Here is a 21,596-nt window from a genome sequence, read left to right on the forward strand (position 1 = left end):
AAGTATATTGTTATTGGCTCCTGTCGAAATCGGCTCGTTCACAAGACATTACGTAACGACGTGTATGTATTATAATGAGGTAATGAGATAATTAAACCAGCAAACAGCGGTGCACCCTGTACAGCAGCGTTTCGCTAATCTAATAGGTCTGTTTACATATTATTATTCTTTTACTGTCGACATTTTTGTTGTATGTCACGCACGACTACCGCAGACACCCCGCGATGTCTCGGACATAATATATTATCTCGCACGTTTCGCGGCGACTCAAGCCTCAAATATATATATTATATACGTAAATAATACATACCTATACATACATAATAGTATAATACGGTATATAATATATAATATGATATATACCTAATATATATATGTGCGTGTATTGTGTGTATTTAGTTATTATAAAGACATTATATTATAGAGTATAGACTTATAGACTTCATACGTAGGTATATAAAAGACGATATTCGACTAAAGTGTACACAATGCAGTACGACGACGGAGTATCCCACAAAAAAAAAAAGTTACAGGTTAATTAGGTATAGGACAGGTAAGACAGGTAGGTGGCCAGGCGACGACGTCAACGAGGTGAAAAACAAATAGCGCGCGATACGACGCACTTTCTATAATAATAATAATAGTGATAATATGATATACCTATGTATATATTATAAATTTATAATATTATGTATATAACGCCTTAGTACGTATATATATGTTATAATATGGCGTGGATAATTGTAGGCTGTTTCGGTGTACAATAGACGAGCGCGTAACGCCATAAGGCCGCGGTGTCGTCTTCCCATCACGGACGCTGCGAACTTCTATTGTTTCTCTAACCGCCCCGTAATGGATATAATATAATATTGTATATTTTTTTTATGGCGGCCGTGCCTGGAAGTGATTCTAATAATAATATACTTTATAAACGCGGTCGCGAAATAATATAATATTATAAGCAGGCCGCGTGCGCTTTCACCGAGCGACTCTGTGGTTTCCGCAAACGGTCTCGCGTGCGTTCTGTAGGTAAAATGCAAATTATTATAGTATTTTATACTGCAGTACCCACATTGTTAGGTACATAATATAATATTACTATATCACTGTATTAGGTCCTATATATATATATTATTATATAGGTACCCGTGTCTGTATTATATAGTGTCCGTTTTCCGCAGGTTCGAATTTGCGTGTACACGTTTGCGCGTACATTATAATATACTATTACTATGATTAGCAACACTTTGGTGAACGCGGGCGGGCGCGCGTATAATATAGGTAGGATACCCCATTACGCCGACGCAACACCCCTAGCTTGTATTATATTACCCAGTCGTCATTTGAAAACTTTCTATACGCGGGCAACAACAACAACAACAATACATTATTATTTTAATTTAAATTTAATATATTTTGGATTGTTCTAGCCTATTTCATACTACCAAGTACAGTAAGTACCTACTGCGGTAGTACCACAGAACCTATACCTATACATTATAACATAATATATACATTAGTATTCTTTCAATATATTATACAACAGATAGGTACCTATATAAGTAACCTATCCCGGAACGACATTTTAAAAGATCATTATTTTTTCATTTCTGGATCAATTTGTTTACAAGTTTTAAGAGCAATAAAATTTACTAATCAACTATACAGTCCTACATTATGCCTAAATTACAATCTCACATCCCAGTTCCATATATAAACAATAACAGTATGTAGCCAGGTAGGTACATATATATAATTATATGATTGATTTACAACTTTAGAACTATTATCTGTAGACCTGTAGCCATGTAGATAGTATATACCTATAATTAGTAATTTATAAAGATATTTTATATATAAATGGAAAAATATACCGGTAAAACACCATCCAAATGCTTCAACTTTATCTGTAATGTCCAGTATTTTTTTCCAAATATCCGCGGTTTTTTGATAATTTTTGCCAAAATACCTGTAACGACTACCACAGCAGAACGTTTTTTTCTTTATTATTCGCGGCTCAAATATAATATGGGACTAGAATGCTAGATATAGCTTAAGTTTGGCTTTGATTTACGGAAGTTATATGACTTCGACGTTATAATGTAATTTTATATATATAAACAGGTTTTCCAGATTACCTAGCATGTATGATTTTATACTTAATACTTTTCGTATATGTATAATTTTATTATAAATTTTAATTTATATATTATAATATGTATACAGAATTTTTTGATATTATAATTTATAAATTATAAGATTAACGATTGCTTATGAACATCCTCCCTCCCACCACTTTTTTCTGCAGTATACGGGAATGGGTAATTGATCTAATTTGGAGGTTAGACATAAGAGGCCGGATTCTAACTAATATTAACAAATGTTCTAATCATATAAATAAACTCAAAATGTAATGTTTCTATTTTATTTTGTATGTAGGTATAATGTTTCTATTCTTATTATTCTTAGCTTTGTTTTATGCATTACAAACAATCAACAGACCATAGTAGTAATGACTAATGATGATGTACTTTGCCAGTTTCAGTAGGTACTAAACTACTAAATCTCAAATATTATACCGTCAGTCCCCGATCAACGATCTTAATGATTACTGAAATAGCGTTGATGACCTCGCAATAACGTTCTATTTTTGTTAATGATAAAAGCAGATACATGATATACATAATAATAAACACGTTTCTAAATAACATTGATAAAAGATTAATTGTATAGATAAAGTTATTGCAATTTGAACATTTACCTATATACCATACATAATATGACAGAAGAAATGGAATGTCATCGGAAATTATTATAGGTAATATATTAACATATCAAATAACATTGTATGTACCTAGGTAACTAATGATAAAAAGTAGAGCTTGATAATAATGTTGAGTATGGATATACGATATACAGTGGCGGATCCAGGGCTTATTTTTTTTTTTGGGGGGGAGGGACCCCTGGATCCGCTACTGTGCATAAATTAGTAGGTACTTAATTAATAAATATAAAATTATATTATTGATAAATATAAGTACAGTTTGGAAATATCCCCGTACCTACAATTTCATTTAGGTATATATCAATATACCCATACATTTGTAATCAATTTAAAATGTTAATCAATCATATTATATGTTTCAAAAACAAGTTAAGTACCTATTTCTGATTTTGTCAATACAACATTTTTCAAGCTAATAAATCTATTTGAATTATTTTGTATTTGTATGATGTATTCATAAATTAAAAATCTTTTCAATTTTTCTTTCTGAAGTATACTTTATATTTTATAAAAATATTATGTCTTCAAAGTTATTTGTGGATTTTGTTTCAACCGAGTGATTTTATGACAAACACGAAACAAGTCTCGATAAATGTATACAATTATCAATTTAAAACCTGTTCACCTTGAAAAATGTTGTAGTAGGTACAATTGTACAAATTGAAATATTGAATTATTAACTTAATTGTGTACTTACTACCTTGCCACTGTTACCTAATGACTAACTAAGTTTAGGTAGGTAAAGGTAATTCACGTGTATAAGAACGTTATGATAATACTAAAAGGTTGACTTTTTAAAAATAATATTTATAGCCTATAGGAACAAAACAACATGTAGTTTCGAATTTTGTAAATTAACAACCAACGCGTCTTAATATGGTAATTTAAAAATACTTAAAAATAAATTATGTTAAAATTAGTCGTTTTGTGATTGGTTAGTTAGTATAGTTACTTACTATATTAAGTTAAATTTTTGAGAACTGGATAGCCAGATAGATTTTGTATTAGGTATTGAACCTACATATTATTATATAAATAGCCATGTCTTTGAATGGGCTAAGTGTTGTTTTGTAGAAGTAATAACACAAAATATAAGCATAGACATCCATTGACTATCAGCGTTGAAAGGGGTTTCAAATTATTATTCATTGCAATATTGAATGCATACCTAATACCTATGTATTCTATAAGCGCTTTGTTAATGTACCTAAACTAAAAACCAGTTTAAATAGACCAAAACAAGAAACATAATATTTTGAATAGAGCTTTTCTTTTTCCAAACATTTCTTAAACCACTTTTACATTTAACCACACACTGAAAGTATTATATTTTTACTTGCGTTTCAATGTATTTGATTTAGATTTCAGTTTAATTTAATCAGTTTTGAATGTTGTATATTAATTATTAGGTTACCGACCACTTTCATTTAATATTCAAACTAAAAACTGTTAAACATTTAAATAAAATATATTCATATTATTTGTAATTGGTTTTAAAATGTTTAATCATTTATAAAAATGAAATAGTTTAAAATATAAGTGTAAACTAAACCAAACTAAAAACATCAATATGGCTAATGAGAAAATTACATTTTCTTTTTAAAAACACATTTCAGTTCAATCTTGTGATTTTAAAATGAATACGGCCATTTCCAATTAAAATGTATAAATGATGTATCCTACGGTGAGAAATGCTAATTATTTACTAATTAAAATACAATTGTTTTCGAAAACTGTAAAAGTGGACATCGTGCGAAAGTGATACTAGGTATACCGTGTACCAATATAATATGCACTATATTACAGATAATTTTTTTGTTGATTTCAAACAATATGTAAACTGATAGATTTATTTTACGAATGAATAATTATTTCAATTTCTTTAAAACACTTTATACAGAATGTCCCTCGAAGATTTACCCATTGCGATATCTCCTGATATAATAAATATTATATCACAAATCTGTTTTTTTTATTAAACTCACAGAGACAAGGAATACCTACACATGTTTTATTTTTTAATTTAATTAAATTTTTGGTAAAAAAGTTAAAAAAATTATTATTTAATTTTTTATTTTTAAAACAATTAAAGATTGCCATTTCATAGAGTTTATTTTTGTGAAAATGTTATTTTCATTAATCTCATAACGGAAAAACAAAGGTTTTTGTCCGGGCGGCGAGTTTCCCTCTATGGGTATATCCTCACGGGACACCTGTTACCTGTCGACTATTTTTCAGTTAAAGTTAAATTTTCATTTTCTAGCATTATCGCAAATATTGTTTGCACATAAAATACCTAATGATCCTACTACCTATGTATATATGCGACATACGTTATGATAATTAACTTTAACGAGTAAAATATTATTCAAATTGGTTAAATATATTTTACTGTTTTGTTTAGGTGGTTTATAGCTGAATGGACTACACAACCGATAATTCGACTTCCTCCGAGAATATTTTACACGTGGGTGATTTTAGTGTTATTGACCTAACCTACTCAAATTCTATTTTAAAGCAAGCTTGTACAAATTTACACGATACAACAGTATTTAATTTTTTGTGCAGTTTTTATCGTATTCAACTTAAATGAATCCAGTATTTTATTTAAAATTGCTATATTTAGGTACTTAATATTTTAACTTGTCCTTACCTAGTTACCTACTGCGTATAACGATAATTAGAAGCAAAAACCGTTAATAATTTAACATTTTATATAATATATACTTATAAAGTGTGTAATTAAAATTAACATTTTGTAATAATTAATACTTTTAATATTTTTAAACTGCCAATGTAAAAATATATTAGGAGACTTGCATTAAATGTTCAATATTTTTGACCCAACAAATTAAATTTTTATTGACATTTATAGAATAAAAACTGAAAAAATTGGAAACTGAATTTGTCCGTAAACAGCTCAAAACAATTAAAAATATTTTCAACATTTATGGTGTATACTGTATATAAAATGCTAATATAAACATTCAGTGGAAATTTCACGTATCTACTGTAATTTATTGTTTTTAGAGTTACACTAAAAACAAAAATCGATTTGTTGAAAATCGATTTTGCGTAAAAATTCACGTTTTACCTTAATTTTTATTTTGTCTTTCTCTGCGATCTTGAAAACTATTGGGGATTTTAAATTTTGACCTCCCTAATGCAACAACTAGATTCACTTTCCCATCAAACAAGATACTGAAGTTGAAAGTTGAAACAATATTTCGACTACTTATCGTGTACACAGACACAACAAATAAAAATAATAAAACACAAATCATTGTAAAATCAACACAAAAAACAGCTTATTAAACTGAATATAAACTAAATAAATACCCAATATTATGAAAGTACTCATAAAATAATCACATTCTGATCGACATAAACAACTAATAAATAAGCAGACAACATGTTGTAAACACTATAACTGCAGTAATCACTACAAACGGCTACAAAGCAAAAACACATATAGGTATAACATAATATAGGTATAGACCTTAAGAGGATTAATTATGCCTACATATTGTATTATTGTCAGTATTTGGAAAGAATGAATACCTACCTTGTACAGTTGTAACTACATATAAAAACTGAAATTCGAATACAGGTCCAAATCAATCGGTCCTTATTGAGAGGCCTATAAATATAACTTATTCATCCCATAGAGATTGTATTTAATTTAGATTTTAAATAAGTTCATTATTTCAGACCGTAATATTTTATCAACACGCAAACGCCAAATGTTATATAACTTAATAAAATATTATAACATAAAAATATTATTTTACAAAGTATCTTTTTCATATAATATTATGTGTAGCTGTTTATAGTTCCAAACTTTGTAGAGTTAAATATTATGACCGTATTGTTGGTAATCACCGTAATTTCACTGTTGCAAAATGTAGGTATAGTATAGATAGCGTGGCTTAATATGGTCCACCACAGTCTCACTATTGGAGCAAATAGATGTTAGGTATATTTTATTGTAGTCCTCTACCAATAATACTTATTAAGGACCTTGATAAAACGAGATTGGCGAAAGGAACACGACACAGTTGCACGAAGGAACTATATTACTTATAACATTACAAACAAATGGAGTTCATGCAATAGAATAAAAATAATATAATTCACGTTCTCAAAATCTGAATATAATATCATATTACTAAATTAGTATTATATTATCAATAATAATATATAATATAGTTTCCACACAAAAATGAATAGTTTTTTTTACAAATAATAATGTATACGAATTTGTACAGTGTTTTATGGAAGTAGGATATATTATATAATATATAACAGTACAATTATCTTTAATTTATTTAATGTTTGTTTGTGACTAGTGATGTCGAACTTAAACGAATCTACTATGCCGAATATCTAATTTAAATATAACCCACTATTGCGGTATTAGCAAATATAGCAAATATCCCACTATTATAATAACACTATAGGAGAGTTGAACCTTTTCATTACAATTTTCACTATACTTATAATATTATTACTTTACTTTATTGCCATATGCAAATATATAAGTTTCTTTAATATACGTATACTAAAGCTATAGATAAATTATTAAATTATTACCGCTCCTATTTGTATTTACTATGTTGATAGTTAACACACTATAATACTAAGATACTAGGATAGTTGAGTTGTTTAATGAAATTTTATGAAGTTTGGTCTTTGTATCACTAATTGTGACGTATGACAGTTATAGGTCGTAGGTATCTATACTTAATTTATAATTGTATATATATACAGATTTATTGTGGTCTGTGAAATTTTATTTTTATATTAAAAAAGTTTAAGTAGGTACAACATTTCTATATATGTGGGCTGGCTTTTGTACAAAATTTAAATAAATATTTGTATTTTATACTTGATTGATGGTGTATTAAATTGTTAATGATATGAATACCTATAAATTTATTTAAATTTATTAAATAGTTATAAAAGTTAAATTATTATTGATAGTTTATATAATATCTTCTTCATTAATTAATGTTGTACCTACGTTATAAATTATAGTAATAATTAATAGGTAAGCTTTATACTTGCAAATATGAAATAATAATAATCTATACTTACTTATACATTCCAAACCTACTAAAGGATTTAATTAACAGTTTTTACCTATATAGTCTATACTAATATACTATACATACAACATAATTCAATATGTTAGCTGTCCCTGCTTATTATGAAATTTTGTGAAAATATTAATTATTATCCAAAAATGTATCATATATCAAATTTCACCTCACTTTCGTTCCTTAGGGCAACTTATCATAAACGTAAAATGATTCGAATTTCGAATAGGTGATTATTACTTGTCAACGAATTCATTGAATGTTTTGATATTATAAAAATAAGAACATAACAAAATAAATGAAGCATCTATAACTTCTTATTTGATCCAAACAAGAAAACATTGATAAATATCTTATTCCCGGTTGACTTGAAAAAAAATTATTTTTATTATATTGTCAGAGGTTAATGCACCGGAAACGTTGCTACACTACCCCACAAGTTCTTGCTGTATCGCATAGGTAGGGTCCAATCTAGGAAAATATATATATTCATTCGTTGTCAATTCGGCACACCTGTTTGATTGTGGTAGGCTCCACTGTTGTGCATCGTATATAATATAGGCTGGATGTTCCTGGAGGAATGGAATTCAGCAATTGTGGTTTTGATTTCTATATCAGACAGAAATTCTGCTGAATTACCACAAGTTAAAATTAAAAATTGTCATTTCAAATTATAAAATACTATCTATGCATTATTTTGATTTTTCCTTTAATCATTAAAATTTCATACAAAATCTTTGGAAATGCTTCAAGGGAAATGGCTTAAATAAATCTTAAACTTTTCTTTGCCTTTAATTAAATACCTAGTAATTATCAAACTTGTACCTACTTGAAATTATTTTATGTCAAAAATATGGACATTTATGATAATAGACAGTAAAACTGCTTATGATTTATATTGATATGATAAAGGATGCTATTAATAATTATAATAATCAAGTGAAATAATGTCCATGTATTAATATTAACAGTTTTCAATAGTCCTATTAAATAATATTAATTGATCCGAAAATGTAAAATTTAGTATTAGCCTTCATTCGTATCTGTTTATAAAATCTATCCGTAATACAATTAATTCGTAATATTTTTAATTTAATTGCCTTTTTTAATTCAATTAATTTAACGTTCTTTATTATTTGTTAGAATGAGTTTAAAATCAAGCATCTTTTATAAATTAATTAATAATTAATAATGTAAGTATACATTATGTTTATGTATAATATTAATTTTAAAAAAGTAGGTCAGCGCATTTCGGTAGTGGATGTTTGTCCATCGTCCCTTCGGGCCTCGGGCAGGATTGTGTAATTTTAGTGTATTCGATTTGAATGCATTGATTGCATTCGATAAAAAAACGATTCTGAGCAGCCGAGGGAATTTTTTTTATTTAATTTTATTCGTTTCTATGGTGATAAACAAAGCGTTTTAAGAACAGCTTAAGAACTATTTATATAAATAGGTAATTTTTATAATTATAATTAGAAAATATCATAAAAATGAAAAAATATATAAAATAAAAGAAAAAGCTCATAAGTCGCTCAAATGTTTTGAAAATTTTACCATGTCTAGGTGAGGCTAATATAATTAAAAAACCCAAATTTCAAGTTTTTAAAAATGTTTTTAACCGAATTACAACATCCAAAATACAACAAAAAATATCTCTTGTCATTTTTCATTTAAAGCAATATTTCTGGTAGAAAACGTCGGCCGTAATTATTTAATATTATAAAATCGTGAAATCTTACGTTTTTTCTCCTTTCAGAGTAGCGTTTCGAAAATCGAAAAATGACCTCTCTAAAGTACCAGCTCAAGAACATTACCTTTCAGAAAAAATGCTATACTTGATACTTTTGAGCAAGTTTAGAGGGAGAAAAAGTGTCTACAGAAAAAAAAAGAAATAAACATCATTGTAAAACCATTACATTCCTCGCTCCGCTCAGAATCTAAAAATTGAGAAATTTTCGTAGGCATATAAAAAAAAATATTTTCTTTAGTGCGTATTACAAAATAGTAACTCAATAAAGACAATCCATAGTTTTTGTTTACAATAATTGTAGTGTGTATGTATGCTATTCAAAAATTACAATTTACATATTATAACACTTGAAATTTGTATTATTATTGCAGGAAGGCCATTGGCCATTAAGTAGGTATCTATTAGTGAAGGGAAACATTAAACATGTAACATATTATTGCATTGTTTACTTTAGAAGTTATAATATCGTTTAATTCTTATTTCTTATATACTTCCTCCTAACTATAGAAATAGTTTTTTAACGATGTTTTGTAATATTATATTTTTATATAATTATGATTCGGAAATGCTATTTCACTAGTCACTACGTGTATCTGATATGATGGTGTTGTTTAACGTTCCCTTAATTTATTATTTTATTTTTTACGTTAGCTATTCATTTAAAAGAAGGTTTAAAATTCTTAAAAAATACTTGCAAAATATAATTTCTCTATGATTTTTAGAATTTTTTGTAAGAAATGTCTTTATTGTTGTACGGTTGAAGTTCAGAAGTCAAGTGAATAAAGTTCATTAATTAAATTCTTTGAAGAAGGTCATATACCGTGAGTGAATATGTAAATATATTATATATGAAATAATAATATATGTATATAAAAAGCTACATTTTTGGCAGTTCTAAAAGTACGTAATTTATTAAAGGTCAAGTTCAAATTCAAACCAAAAAGAAGGCGGTTCATGCGTGCGTAGGAGTCCTATGAAACATTATGGCTTTAGGGAATTGTGATTTATAGGTGTGGACCTAGTAAGATGCGTGTATAACGTGATGCCTTTATTTGTACAATACATTTTTAATAACCATAAAACAATATTATTATAATACATAACTCGTAGTTGGTAATCATTACATTTATTTACAATAAAATAAATAATACTAATACCTAGAGGCTAGAAGTGTATTATTTTTAATATTTTAGGCTGATTAATGACTTACCTATTTATAGAAGGTACATCATTACTATGATACATTATAATATTGTTTATTTTAAAGTAGAAATTAATTTATTATTGCATTATACTTAATATTGTATTATTTGAAGAAGCTGAATATTTCTCATATTTATGTGTTTTTATAATTTGTATCGAGTATTGGTAATGTCTAAAAAAAGGTTTTGTTTGTCAACAATTCTGTTTAAAGTTTAAAAGAAACAAATAAAATATAAATACCTATTGTAATGTATCGTAAAATACACTAATGCAGATTACAGATATTAATTAAATTATATAATATATATTATACGATATGTATTAATTTCACACGTTAATTAAAATTATTGTAGATAAAACAAAAAAAAAACGTTAAATCTTGATTAAAAGAATGAATAATCAAAAAATGTAATTTAAAATAAAATAATAATTACTATGTCATCTAATGGATTTAATTTTTTTTGTATCATGAATTGCGTATTTAAATAAATTATTCCTAATATTATAAATAGGTAGGTATTAAAAAAGTGCTTAACACAAAATACAAATATGAAAGAATAAAATAATTACTAATTATTAATAGGTAATTATCTAGAAGACTACATAATACATTTAAGTCTTTTATATACAAATACATAAAGTTGAGGTAAATCGACAAATGTATACCAACTTTATGGTTGACATGTTTTATAAAATATAATAAAATAAATAATAGGTAATAAATGTTTTTGTTCATTCATTGTATTATATTTTGCTCATTATTTTACATAGGTACCGTTTCGTCTCGAGCTCAATCATTCATCATTAAACATTGTTTTTTAAAACAAACAAAATATCCAAACCCCCTCAATTATAGTATAGGAGATAATAATTAAATTATCATATTTTATTTTTATACTGACCAGAATGTCAAGAACCATAGAATAATATGGATTAATTTATTGTGTTTTTATTTAAAATAAAATACATAGCGCATAGATAAAATTATTTAAAATGATATCAATTATTGTTCAATATTAATTTTTTTCAGTTGTATGGTCGGCATTATTGTACAATTCACGTACATTATTTTGATGTACTACTTTAATTATAATTAATGTTGTTCTTATTTATATATTGTTAGATAACTATTGATTTAGCTCATTTATGTTAAAATTGTTACTTTATTCACAATTGTCATATGTACTTGAAATTGGACACTTTGTTCGTAAATAAATAAAAATAAAAAGTAAAATAACATCAAAGTTTATTATATTATTATTTATTCTATATTTATATATGATTAGATAATATAATACAATTGTTATCCTGCAATCTCGATAGACAGCTGTATTGGTACCTACAGTTCATATTTTCAACAATACCCATCAGATCTTCCAAAAGAATAATAATAAACGTTCGTTTTATTAATCCGTGTCAACCTATTGACATCAATCAGAATGCACTTAAAATTCTTTTTCAAAACCGCAATCACGATTATGCGCGTTTACCCTGCGGAAGAAAGTACCATGTTCATTCAGAGAACGTCGCGCGTTGCACGCACAACTATAATAGTATAATAATATTATCATTGCGGGCGCAGGTAGGTATTATAAGTATATTATATTATATCGAGTGTTTTTATTTCTGTCGAAGTCGAACGATTTGCACTCTTTCTCGACCCAATAATATATTATGACGACGAACATAATATTTTAGTAGGTATATTAGCTGCGGCTGTAACACCAGCTGCATAATATAATATTTTATTATGTGGTGTATAACAGTCGTAGGTATAGGTACTTTCGTCCCATAGGTATATAATATCATAATATGCATCTCCCTTCGCTCGTGCCACTGACAAACTTTGAAACGCACATTGAATACTCAATGTACCAAATATATAGGTAATACGTATAATATGTACGTGTATACATTGTAGGTGATATTATATCTATTGCTGTATATTTGAGATAGGTATAACTATTTGTAATGGGGACAATGCACTGCATGCGTAGATGATTTTGTAATGGTTAATACGTTTATAATAGTCGTACGTGACGATTTTTTTTTTAGGCTTTAACATTCCGAATTCTAAAACTATGGTTAACAGGCGAAAAACTTCGGTTAACATTTGTATGACAGTAATTCGTTCTTTACTATTATATTATTGTATATTATATAGTTTTTATATACCTGCCTATATAATATATTGTACCTATACGTCCGCCGGACTCTGCGTGCACATTGATAATGTCAATGGACCGAGAATTACTTCAGTAATAACGATTTTTTCTAGTTTTACAATTTTGAACATAAGTTCTGACAAATAATCATGCATTGTACTTGTAAAATTACTATATTATATTATATTAATTATTTAAGATTTGTACACGATACACATAAGATGTAGCCATGTGGATGTGGCACGTAGGTACATATAATAATATAGGGTCATCATCTGAGGTACGATATAGTATAAACGACATACGTATAGTCGTATAGGTATATAGATAAGTATATATAGAGGTACATAGATACCTATCATATGGATTATTCGCTTAAAATGAATACTATTTGTTTTACCAACCATTCGATTTATAGTCTTATACCTACATTAAAATATTCGTCTGATTTAAAATGGTAAAAAACTTCAACATTTTTGGATTTGAGCGTTGATATTTGATATTTGAATATTATCTGGAAAATTTACTGACAGTTAATTGCATTTTTTGAAATAATTAGTATAATATATTATTATGTAAGTACCTACTATTTTAGTATTTTACTATAGTTTACTTTTATACTCATCATCAGTTCAAAATAGTAAACTAGGTAGGTACTCGATTGTATTGTGATGATACCATGATAGCTATGAATTTAGTATTTAGTTAATAGCAATTTCGTTTAACTTGTTAACTTATAAAATAATACTTTTAAATCATTCAAAACTTAACGAAAGTTTAAAAATACATAAAAAAACCTTTTTTGTTATCTGTATTATTTGAGGCTAATTAATTTATCAAAGATCACTGTTTATAAAAAAAAATATGTAACTTGAATTACCTAATTGTAAAATAATTAATAATTAATTCTATTATTTTTATTTAGTTCAATTTTGTTTATTATAAAAATAACAACAAAATAATATTTATTTCGCAAATCTTTCACTATCGAGATTTTAACTCCAGCCGACGCAGATTTAAATTTTAGCCTCAACCCTATCGCTTATTTCATCACCTGCAGTACACATGTTAATTGTTCGTCAAATTAATGCATCGTACATAAACAATATGAAGACGGCAATTTCACACATTTGAGTAATGTTCTACAGTAATGTGTACAAATTAGACAATAGGAAATAATCGGGTTGACACGTGTAGGGAACGCGACCTTCGTGGTTCGTTGCATTTCTAAAAAAAAACAAAGGGGTCTGATGTGGTATTTTTTATCATTGATATATCTAATACAAAAATAATAAACGTCGGTTGATCTTTATCCGATGAGCCTACTTGCCTACTTAGTACTTATAGATAGGTATCGTGTATTCGTGTATAATAAATGGAACTATTATATGCCATTTGATGTTTTCTTGGTGTACAGCCATGACAATAATAATGCGTTTATGATGATGTTTTATTTTCATCTTATTCCACAATTGAAACTAACACGCGAAAAATCGAGGTTAGCCGCGTGAGGTTAACGCGGGGAGAGTTTTACTTACCAGTCTCGATCTCGACCTAGTATAACGCGGGAGGCGGTGAAACGTACTATGTAACATATTATAAGGAACCACCGCCGCGAATGGGCTTCAGTGCTTCACAATTTAATGTCGGACAACTGTTATAAATTATAATCGATAATTATTAATTATTAGGTATAGTAGGTATAGGTAGATACGAAATCGATAGATTAAAAATAATTTTGTTTTAATTTAACTATATTCATAAATCATAGATAACCGTTTATAGAACAAACAGTATAATAGTGTATAGTGTATTCCCATATTTAATTTATTATTTTCGCGGGAATTCACCACACAAATGTTAATAAACCTCCATAAACCAGAAAGTATGGATTAAAATTAAATACCTACATAGGTAGGTACATATAATAATGGGCGTACTGTAAAAATAAGACATATTTTAACTAGAAATTTCCTTGATGAACTTAATAATTTTTTCTTAGTGGTTGTTATTTTTGATAGTAAAATTTTTTAGTAATTTTGATACAAAATGTAATACTTAACAATTAATCCAACCAAACAATTATAAAAACCATTTCAAATTTAATGATTTAAAAAAATTGTATATTATGATATTTTCATAGTACTAACTAGTAACTACTTTTATTATATTTTTTTTTTTTTTTTAAACTTTATTTTAAAACATACAATCTGTAATTTAAATTTACAATAAGCATGTATGCGGATATACATTAATTAATTTGACATGCGACGCGTGAAAAAAGAAGCCACCCAATAGCAACACTTTATAACTTTTATTATATAGTTATGATACACATGTTGTATAGGTAATCGGAAAAAAAAATCCCCAAAGTAAATGCTTATATATGTATAATCGTACATCTTAAAATACTCATAACTCGCTTTAATATTAAAATATAATCATAGGCGCAAATTGACTAAATTGTTTGGGGGAACTCAAGCCCCCTTCCCAATAGGCCATATTGCTTAGTACCACAGAGTATAAAAATTAGTACTAATTACTAGATTTTGAACTGGGAGGGACTTGACCGCATTTGGGGGGACTAAGTCCCCCCAAGCCCCCCCCCCCCCTATTCACGCCAATGAATTTAATAAAAAGCCTAAGATATGGCTTAGATAATAATCTTATCGTTAAATTATATAAGAGGTTATAATTCACTATAATTTTTAGACGTGATCTGCTGAGTGTAACATTTTTGGTTTTTTAAACAAGTACCTATTTTTATTTTTTTTATATTAAAAATTAGTTAAATATTTATATACTAGGTATATTATTGTGTAAATGATTTACACAGTATATTATTCACCGTTTCATCTTCATGAAATAGAAAACTTTTCATGAATAGATCGATTTCGTATACGAGTAATGTGTGTAGGTACTAGAGGTACATTTAATTCATTAATTAATAATTAAGAATTATCAACTATTATCAGTAGCTATCTTAAATATATGTACGATTGAGCGTATTAGGCATAGGTACCTAGGCACAAATAGCGTTTGAGATTTGTGGCAGGGGGCTTGTATGTACAACAATAATATCGAATATGCTTAAAACAAATTTAGGAAATATTTGGGGGGCCTTAGCTACTAAACCCCCCCTCCATTCGTGCCTATGATATAGGTACTTTAGTACTTATCTATTGATATGTGCCTACTTGCCATATATTATATACAATAAAATATAATACATCAAAATATTGTATTCGTCAAGATAAGGTGAGCTAAGTATTGCAGCCTTAGATCATAATTTATTATAATATATTGTATATGAATTATGATTTAAGATGGCAACGTTTTCCTGAACCAAAATCGAATAATCGAACTTGGTACAAAGTATAAGTAAGTATATTAATCGCATTATAGTCATTACATATTTATACAGGTACCTGTAGGAATCTATCTACTAGTGCTGACACTATCAAAGTCGTTGATGTCAAACTCAATTAAAGTATTCGTAATAATGTACAGAAAAAACGTATAGTAATGCTGAAAATTCGAAACAAAAAAAGAATGAAATAACATACAGACATTACCAAAAATATTAAATAACTTTTCCAAAAAAAAAAAAACGAAACGTAAGTACCTACTTTTAATTTGTTATGTGCAAAACTTAATAACTGATCATTTTACATAATAATATATTCTTCTTTTTTTCTTTTCTTGATATAAGTATGTATATCTTATTTCGTTGTATTCGAGATTTATTAATGAATATATATGGATATACAGAATTTAAAAAAAAGAAAAAATATTCTTTATTTTTAACGGCAATTTTATACGACAGTTTTAACATTTTTAAACAAGTTATACCAACGGTAAATTTTGATGGCCATAAATATCACAGTTTGTGTACAGTACAAAATATGTACGATTTTCCGTTATCAATTATCATTATTATATTATTATTCTCTCTTCTTCCCAGTTCCCGAATTAATATTTGACATTTTTATAAATTATCTTTCAAAAATTGTCAAAAATTTGTAATATTTCACATTCGTCAGATCTTAATCCTAATCTATCAACATCAAATTTAGTTTGTACTTTGTAGGTACATATGAAGAGAGTGATAAATATATATCATAACAAAAACATTCTATGTTAACGTACATAATTTTTTGATATAAAAACATAAAAATATTTTTTTTGTTTGGGGGATTATATTCTTGCGTTTGGTGACAAATATCCTATAGATCCGGCATTATAACTAGTGACTTCATAAGTGATTATATTATATCGTGTATTGGTAATTGATTTATCTGTTCTCAATTTTATTATTTTTTTTATTTTATTTTACAATACGGGACGAACCCTTTAATACATGAATATAATAGTAATAATTTACTTTATTTGTTTATTATAATTTTTATTTGTTGAAACAACTAAATATTATTGTTATACATAGATATTATATTTATACACTTAAACAACTATCTATTAGGTATCTATACGAAAATAAATTTGTTGTGTTTTTTTTTTAGTTCATGCTCTCACTGCTGATGTATTTTCTAATTACATTAAAATAGTGACATCGATTTAGTTGTATTGTAAACCATATTTATACTAAGAGAGTTAATGCAATTTAAGATTGCTTTCGTATATAAAAAAAAATATCTTTCCCATAGTTGATTTAATCATCAGCTATTAATTGGCAACCGTATCAACTGAAAAAAAAATATTCACCGAGACAATTATTTTGCTTTATTTAACATAGTTCAAATAACACAGCTTACATATTATGTTATTTGTAACTAAATAATAGTAATAAAAAAATATTTTAGACTTGGTATTTAATTTATTGGGTATATAACTATAAGGTCTAATCAATTTTAGTACAGTTCAATTATGATATGATTGTCTAACTGTATGTATTTAATTGTTTAAACAAAAAATTAATTATTAGTTCAGTGAAACAAATAATATATTATTGGTAGTCTTATTAATCAGTAAAAACTGCAAGGAATAATAATGGTTAGGTATAGTACCCACTACCCATACTGGTAGTAGGTACCAAATTATAGAAGTAAGAAATATGCTATACTAATATTATAAACGCGAAAGTTTGTAAGTATGTTTATTACTCTTTCACGTAAAAACTACTGAATGGATTTTAATACAACTTTACAATAATATAGCTTATACATCAGAATAACACATAGGCTACAATTCATAAAGATATATTGTGTGCATTTTTTAATTTTAATTTTAATTAAAAAAAATATGTAAATTATATACCTATGCCTTTTTTAGTAAGAAATAGTCGCTGGCTGAAAATAAATAACATTCAAACAATTATTATAATTATTTAGTTTAGCAAAAAAAAAAACAATTAATCAATAAATGAATGTTTGTGTGTAGATTAGACCTCTAGGAAGAAGATAGGCTAATTTAAAAATGGTTAAATTTGTTTTTTTTTATTTATCGGATTTTACTACGGTCAGGTTAGGTTAGGATTTTATAATAATTGATTATATTAATTCACCATAGGTGATTATGACAAACTTGGTATAACTTTGATACTTTAGAGTTAAATCATAAACTTCCGTACAAACAGCACGGGGTCCGCAATCTACCACAGGTAGATTGCCTACCTGATAATATAGTGATGCGAATCAGAATTTTTATTACGAAAAACGGAAAAGTTAAGATAAATTTTGAACACCATACACCGAATATTAATTAACGAATTGAACAAAGTTTGAGTCATATAGAATTGGTATATTTAACGGGCAACGAAGTGCATGGGATCAGCTATAGTTAATATTTAATGTTAAATGTTTTTGAATATTTGGTTGTACTCAATTAGCGAGAAAATTATTAAATTATAATTTTATGATAATATAACCACGAGAGAGTCCTCACACACGGACACATCATGAAGAACCAAACACCGACGGAATGCACCTCATGTTAAAAGCTAATGGTCCATGTCGCCGAAGCTACAAAAAGATTAATAAAAAAAATAACCACGAGAAATTAATTAGTATATTATAACGCATTACATATTTACATGGGTGGAAAATGTATGAAAACGCATCTTCTGACTCTGAAAGATTTTAAATTTTAAAATTCTTATTTTATTTTAATAGATCAGTTTTAGAATTTTCTTATAGTAAAAATGCAAAAAATTACTAAGCAAAATGATTTGCTGTAATTAAAAAAAAATAGTCCAAAAGACTTGATATTTTAACAATTTTTAAAAATAATTGTATGAATGCAATGACTTATGATTAGTGTCGATAATGCAGTGATCATTTTTAAATTTATATTACTATATAGCTTTCCAACACTGACTTGCGCTAAAATCGAGGCGATTTCTCAACACGAATTCCCAGTATTCTGGTCAGTGCCTCTACTTTGTTTCTAATAGTATTTTTTTTTTATCACCTGCTTAATAATCACATAAATTAATTTGAATATATCTTTAATACCTACCTAATTATACCAAACTGGGTAATAAAAGAAGAACAATTCAGGCGTACATTTTATGCTAAAAAAAAATCCATACCATAAATAAATAATTTCTACATACAAATTACAATTAACCAAATAACAAAAAGTTAAGCAAATTAGGTACAGACTTATAATTTTAAATTGACGCCACGCATTTGTTGTCTCCATTTTACAAGAGTTGTTATATACAGTAAATTAGTATTCGTAGAGTTTAGGTTTAGAGTCGTAGTTTGATTACTTTTAAAACTTTGGTGAATTAATTACCTATCATCAAATGTAAAGATAATAACATAATAATGTACTTACTACTTCTCTCTGTTTTTCAAATGATTTTTTGGATTTTTCATGTTTAAAGAGAGTTTTAAGTTTGTTTAATTATTTTTTTAAAAAACGATTATAACTCGCTTGGACATTGAAATATCAAAAAAAAATTATTAGAGACAACAAAATTAATATGCTATTACCTTTAAATTTGACAATATTAAGTAAATTTACTATAACAACTCACATAACAAAATATGAACTGCTGAACTAGGACAGATTCAAATGCATAATAAATGCGGGTGTGGTGCCCTAATTATTTTAACTTATTTTTCCAATATATTATCAATTATAAGCCTAAAAACCGTGGGCTATATCTACTTTTCTGTATGTGAAGTGTATCATACCATTTAGTCAAAAAAATATAAAATTGTAACGTCAAATACATCTGCAATCGTCATTCGTCTACGGTCACAATATACTTATATAATATTGTATTTTTTGCCTTGAAAATTAAAAATTAGATCTGAAAAAATCATTCCAGGGAGGGTTACTAGTTCACACCACCCCCTACCTCCCACCATGGTTGCGCCACTGATATTAGTTTGATTATTTTAAATATAAAGTATTAACTATACACGAGACATTTAATTTTTAGCTTTAAAGGAATCAGTATAAGTTAAAAAAAAGTTTCAATTCAAATTTCTAAAGTATATTCAAGGTTAAGTATACGAGTAAAATAAATACAATTAAGTAAATCAGTAACTATCGTTTTATAGTACCTAGTCTTTAAATTGTCCGTATAATCATTAATTACCAATCAGCTGGTACTCTATGGATAACCATTAGTTTTTAAAAATATTTACCTTTTTAAAGAATCTTCCAATTTATACCAATCAAGCACCGGGAAACGAAGTCATGATTGCTAAAACCTTATATTATAGTGAACTAAATACTTTAAACACAATTATTTAACACTATCAATATACGTAAATAGCTACTTATCGACAAATATAATGAAGTTCACTTTGTTTCAATATTAAATTATAATTAATTAAATCGTTCATAAATCGATAAATTTAAGGTACACCAACCGCACGTCTACCTACCGGTGGTTTCGGTCACGATACTGCAGTGGTACGTTTGCGTTAACCGGCTAACGGTAACATCTATAACGACTAACGATTCTTTCACTTTACTCCCACCTTAAACATGCATTTGGACTTTAGTATAATAGAATAGCATGTGGTTTTATGGTTTCTGTTTACAGTTTTTCTATAAAATAAAAGTATATTAACTCGCTTCACAAGAAGATTTTAGGATATAATCATTGACCTGATTTAGCTCAGTGAAATATAAACAATAATTCAAAGTTAATAGATTTTTTAATAAAATATAGTTTTGAATTTAAACAGCTATTTAAATTTGTTTGTATATTTAATACTTATGTAATAACTAATATGCATTTTTAAATATTTTTGATAGTATATAAAAAATAATCTTAACTCTAATAAGTATTGGTATCTAACGTCTAATATATTTGTGACACAATTTAATGAAAAATATTTTTTTGTGGAGGGGGCTTTAGTCCCAAAGCCCCCCCCCCTGGGTGCACCATTGTAAACAGCATAAAAGGGGTATTATTCGTTTTACTGAATGTTCACAAATAAATACCATATATTCATATATGTATAGTATTAAATACATTGTTTTTAAATGTCGTTCTGTTTCAGTATATTAATTTACAAAAAACAAAAATTTTCAAAACTAATTGTTTGATATAAAAACTAAATTTACGCAAATAAATATTTTCAAGAGAAAACAAAAAAAATTACATA

The 21,596-nt window shown here is 27.0% G+C and overlaps 1 protein-coding gene across 1 annotated transcript in view; it reads right to left on the minus strand.

Moving 5' to 3' along the window:
• LOC132945416 (uncharacterized) overlaps window positions 1–20,900 on the minus strand; it is a 32,904-nt gene extending 12,004 nt beyond the window's left edge. Inside the window, exon 1 of the mRNA XM_061015154.1 lies at window positions 20,625–20,900. The gene's annotated coding sequence lies outside the window, so the exon portion shown is untranslated. The remainder of the gene's footprint in view (window positions 1–20,624) is intronic.
• Window positions 20,901–21,596: the final 696 nt, after the last annotated feature.

The sequence above is a fragment of the Metopolophium dirhodum genome, chromosome 5 (assembly GCF_019925205.1).
Source record: "Metopolophium dirhodum isolate CAU chromosome 5, ASM1992520v1, whole genome shotgun sequence".
In the NCBI taxonomy this organism is placed as follows: Eukaryota; Metazoa; Arthropoda; class Insecta; order Hemiptera; family Aphididae; genus Metopolophium; species Metopolophium dirhodum.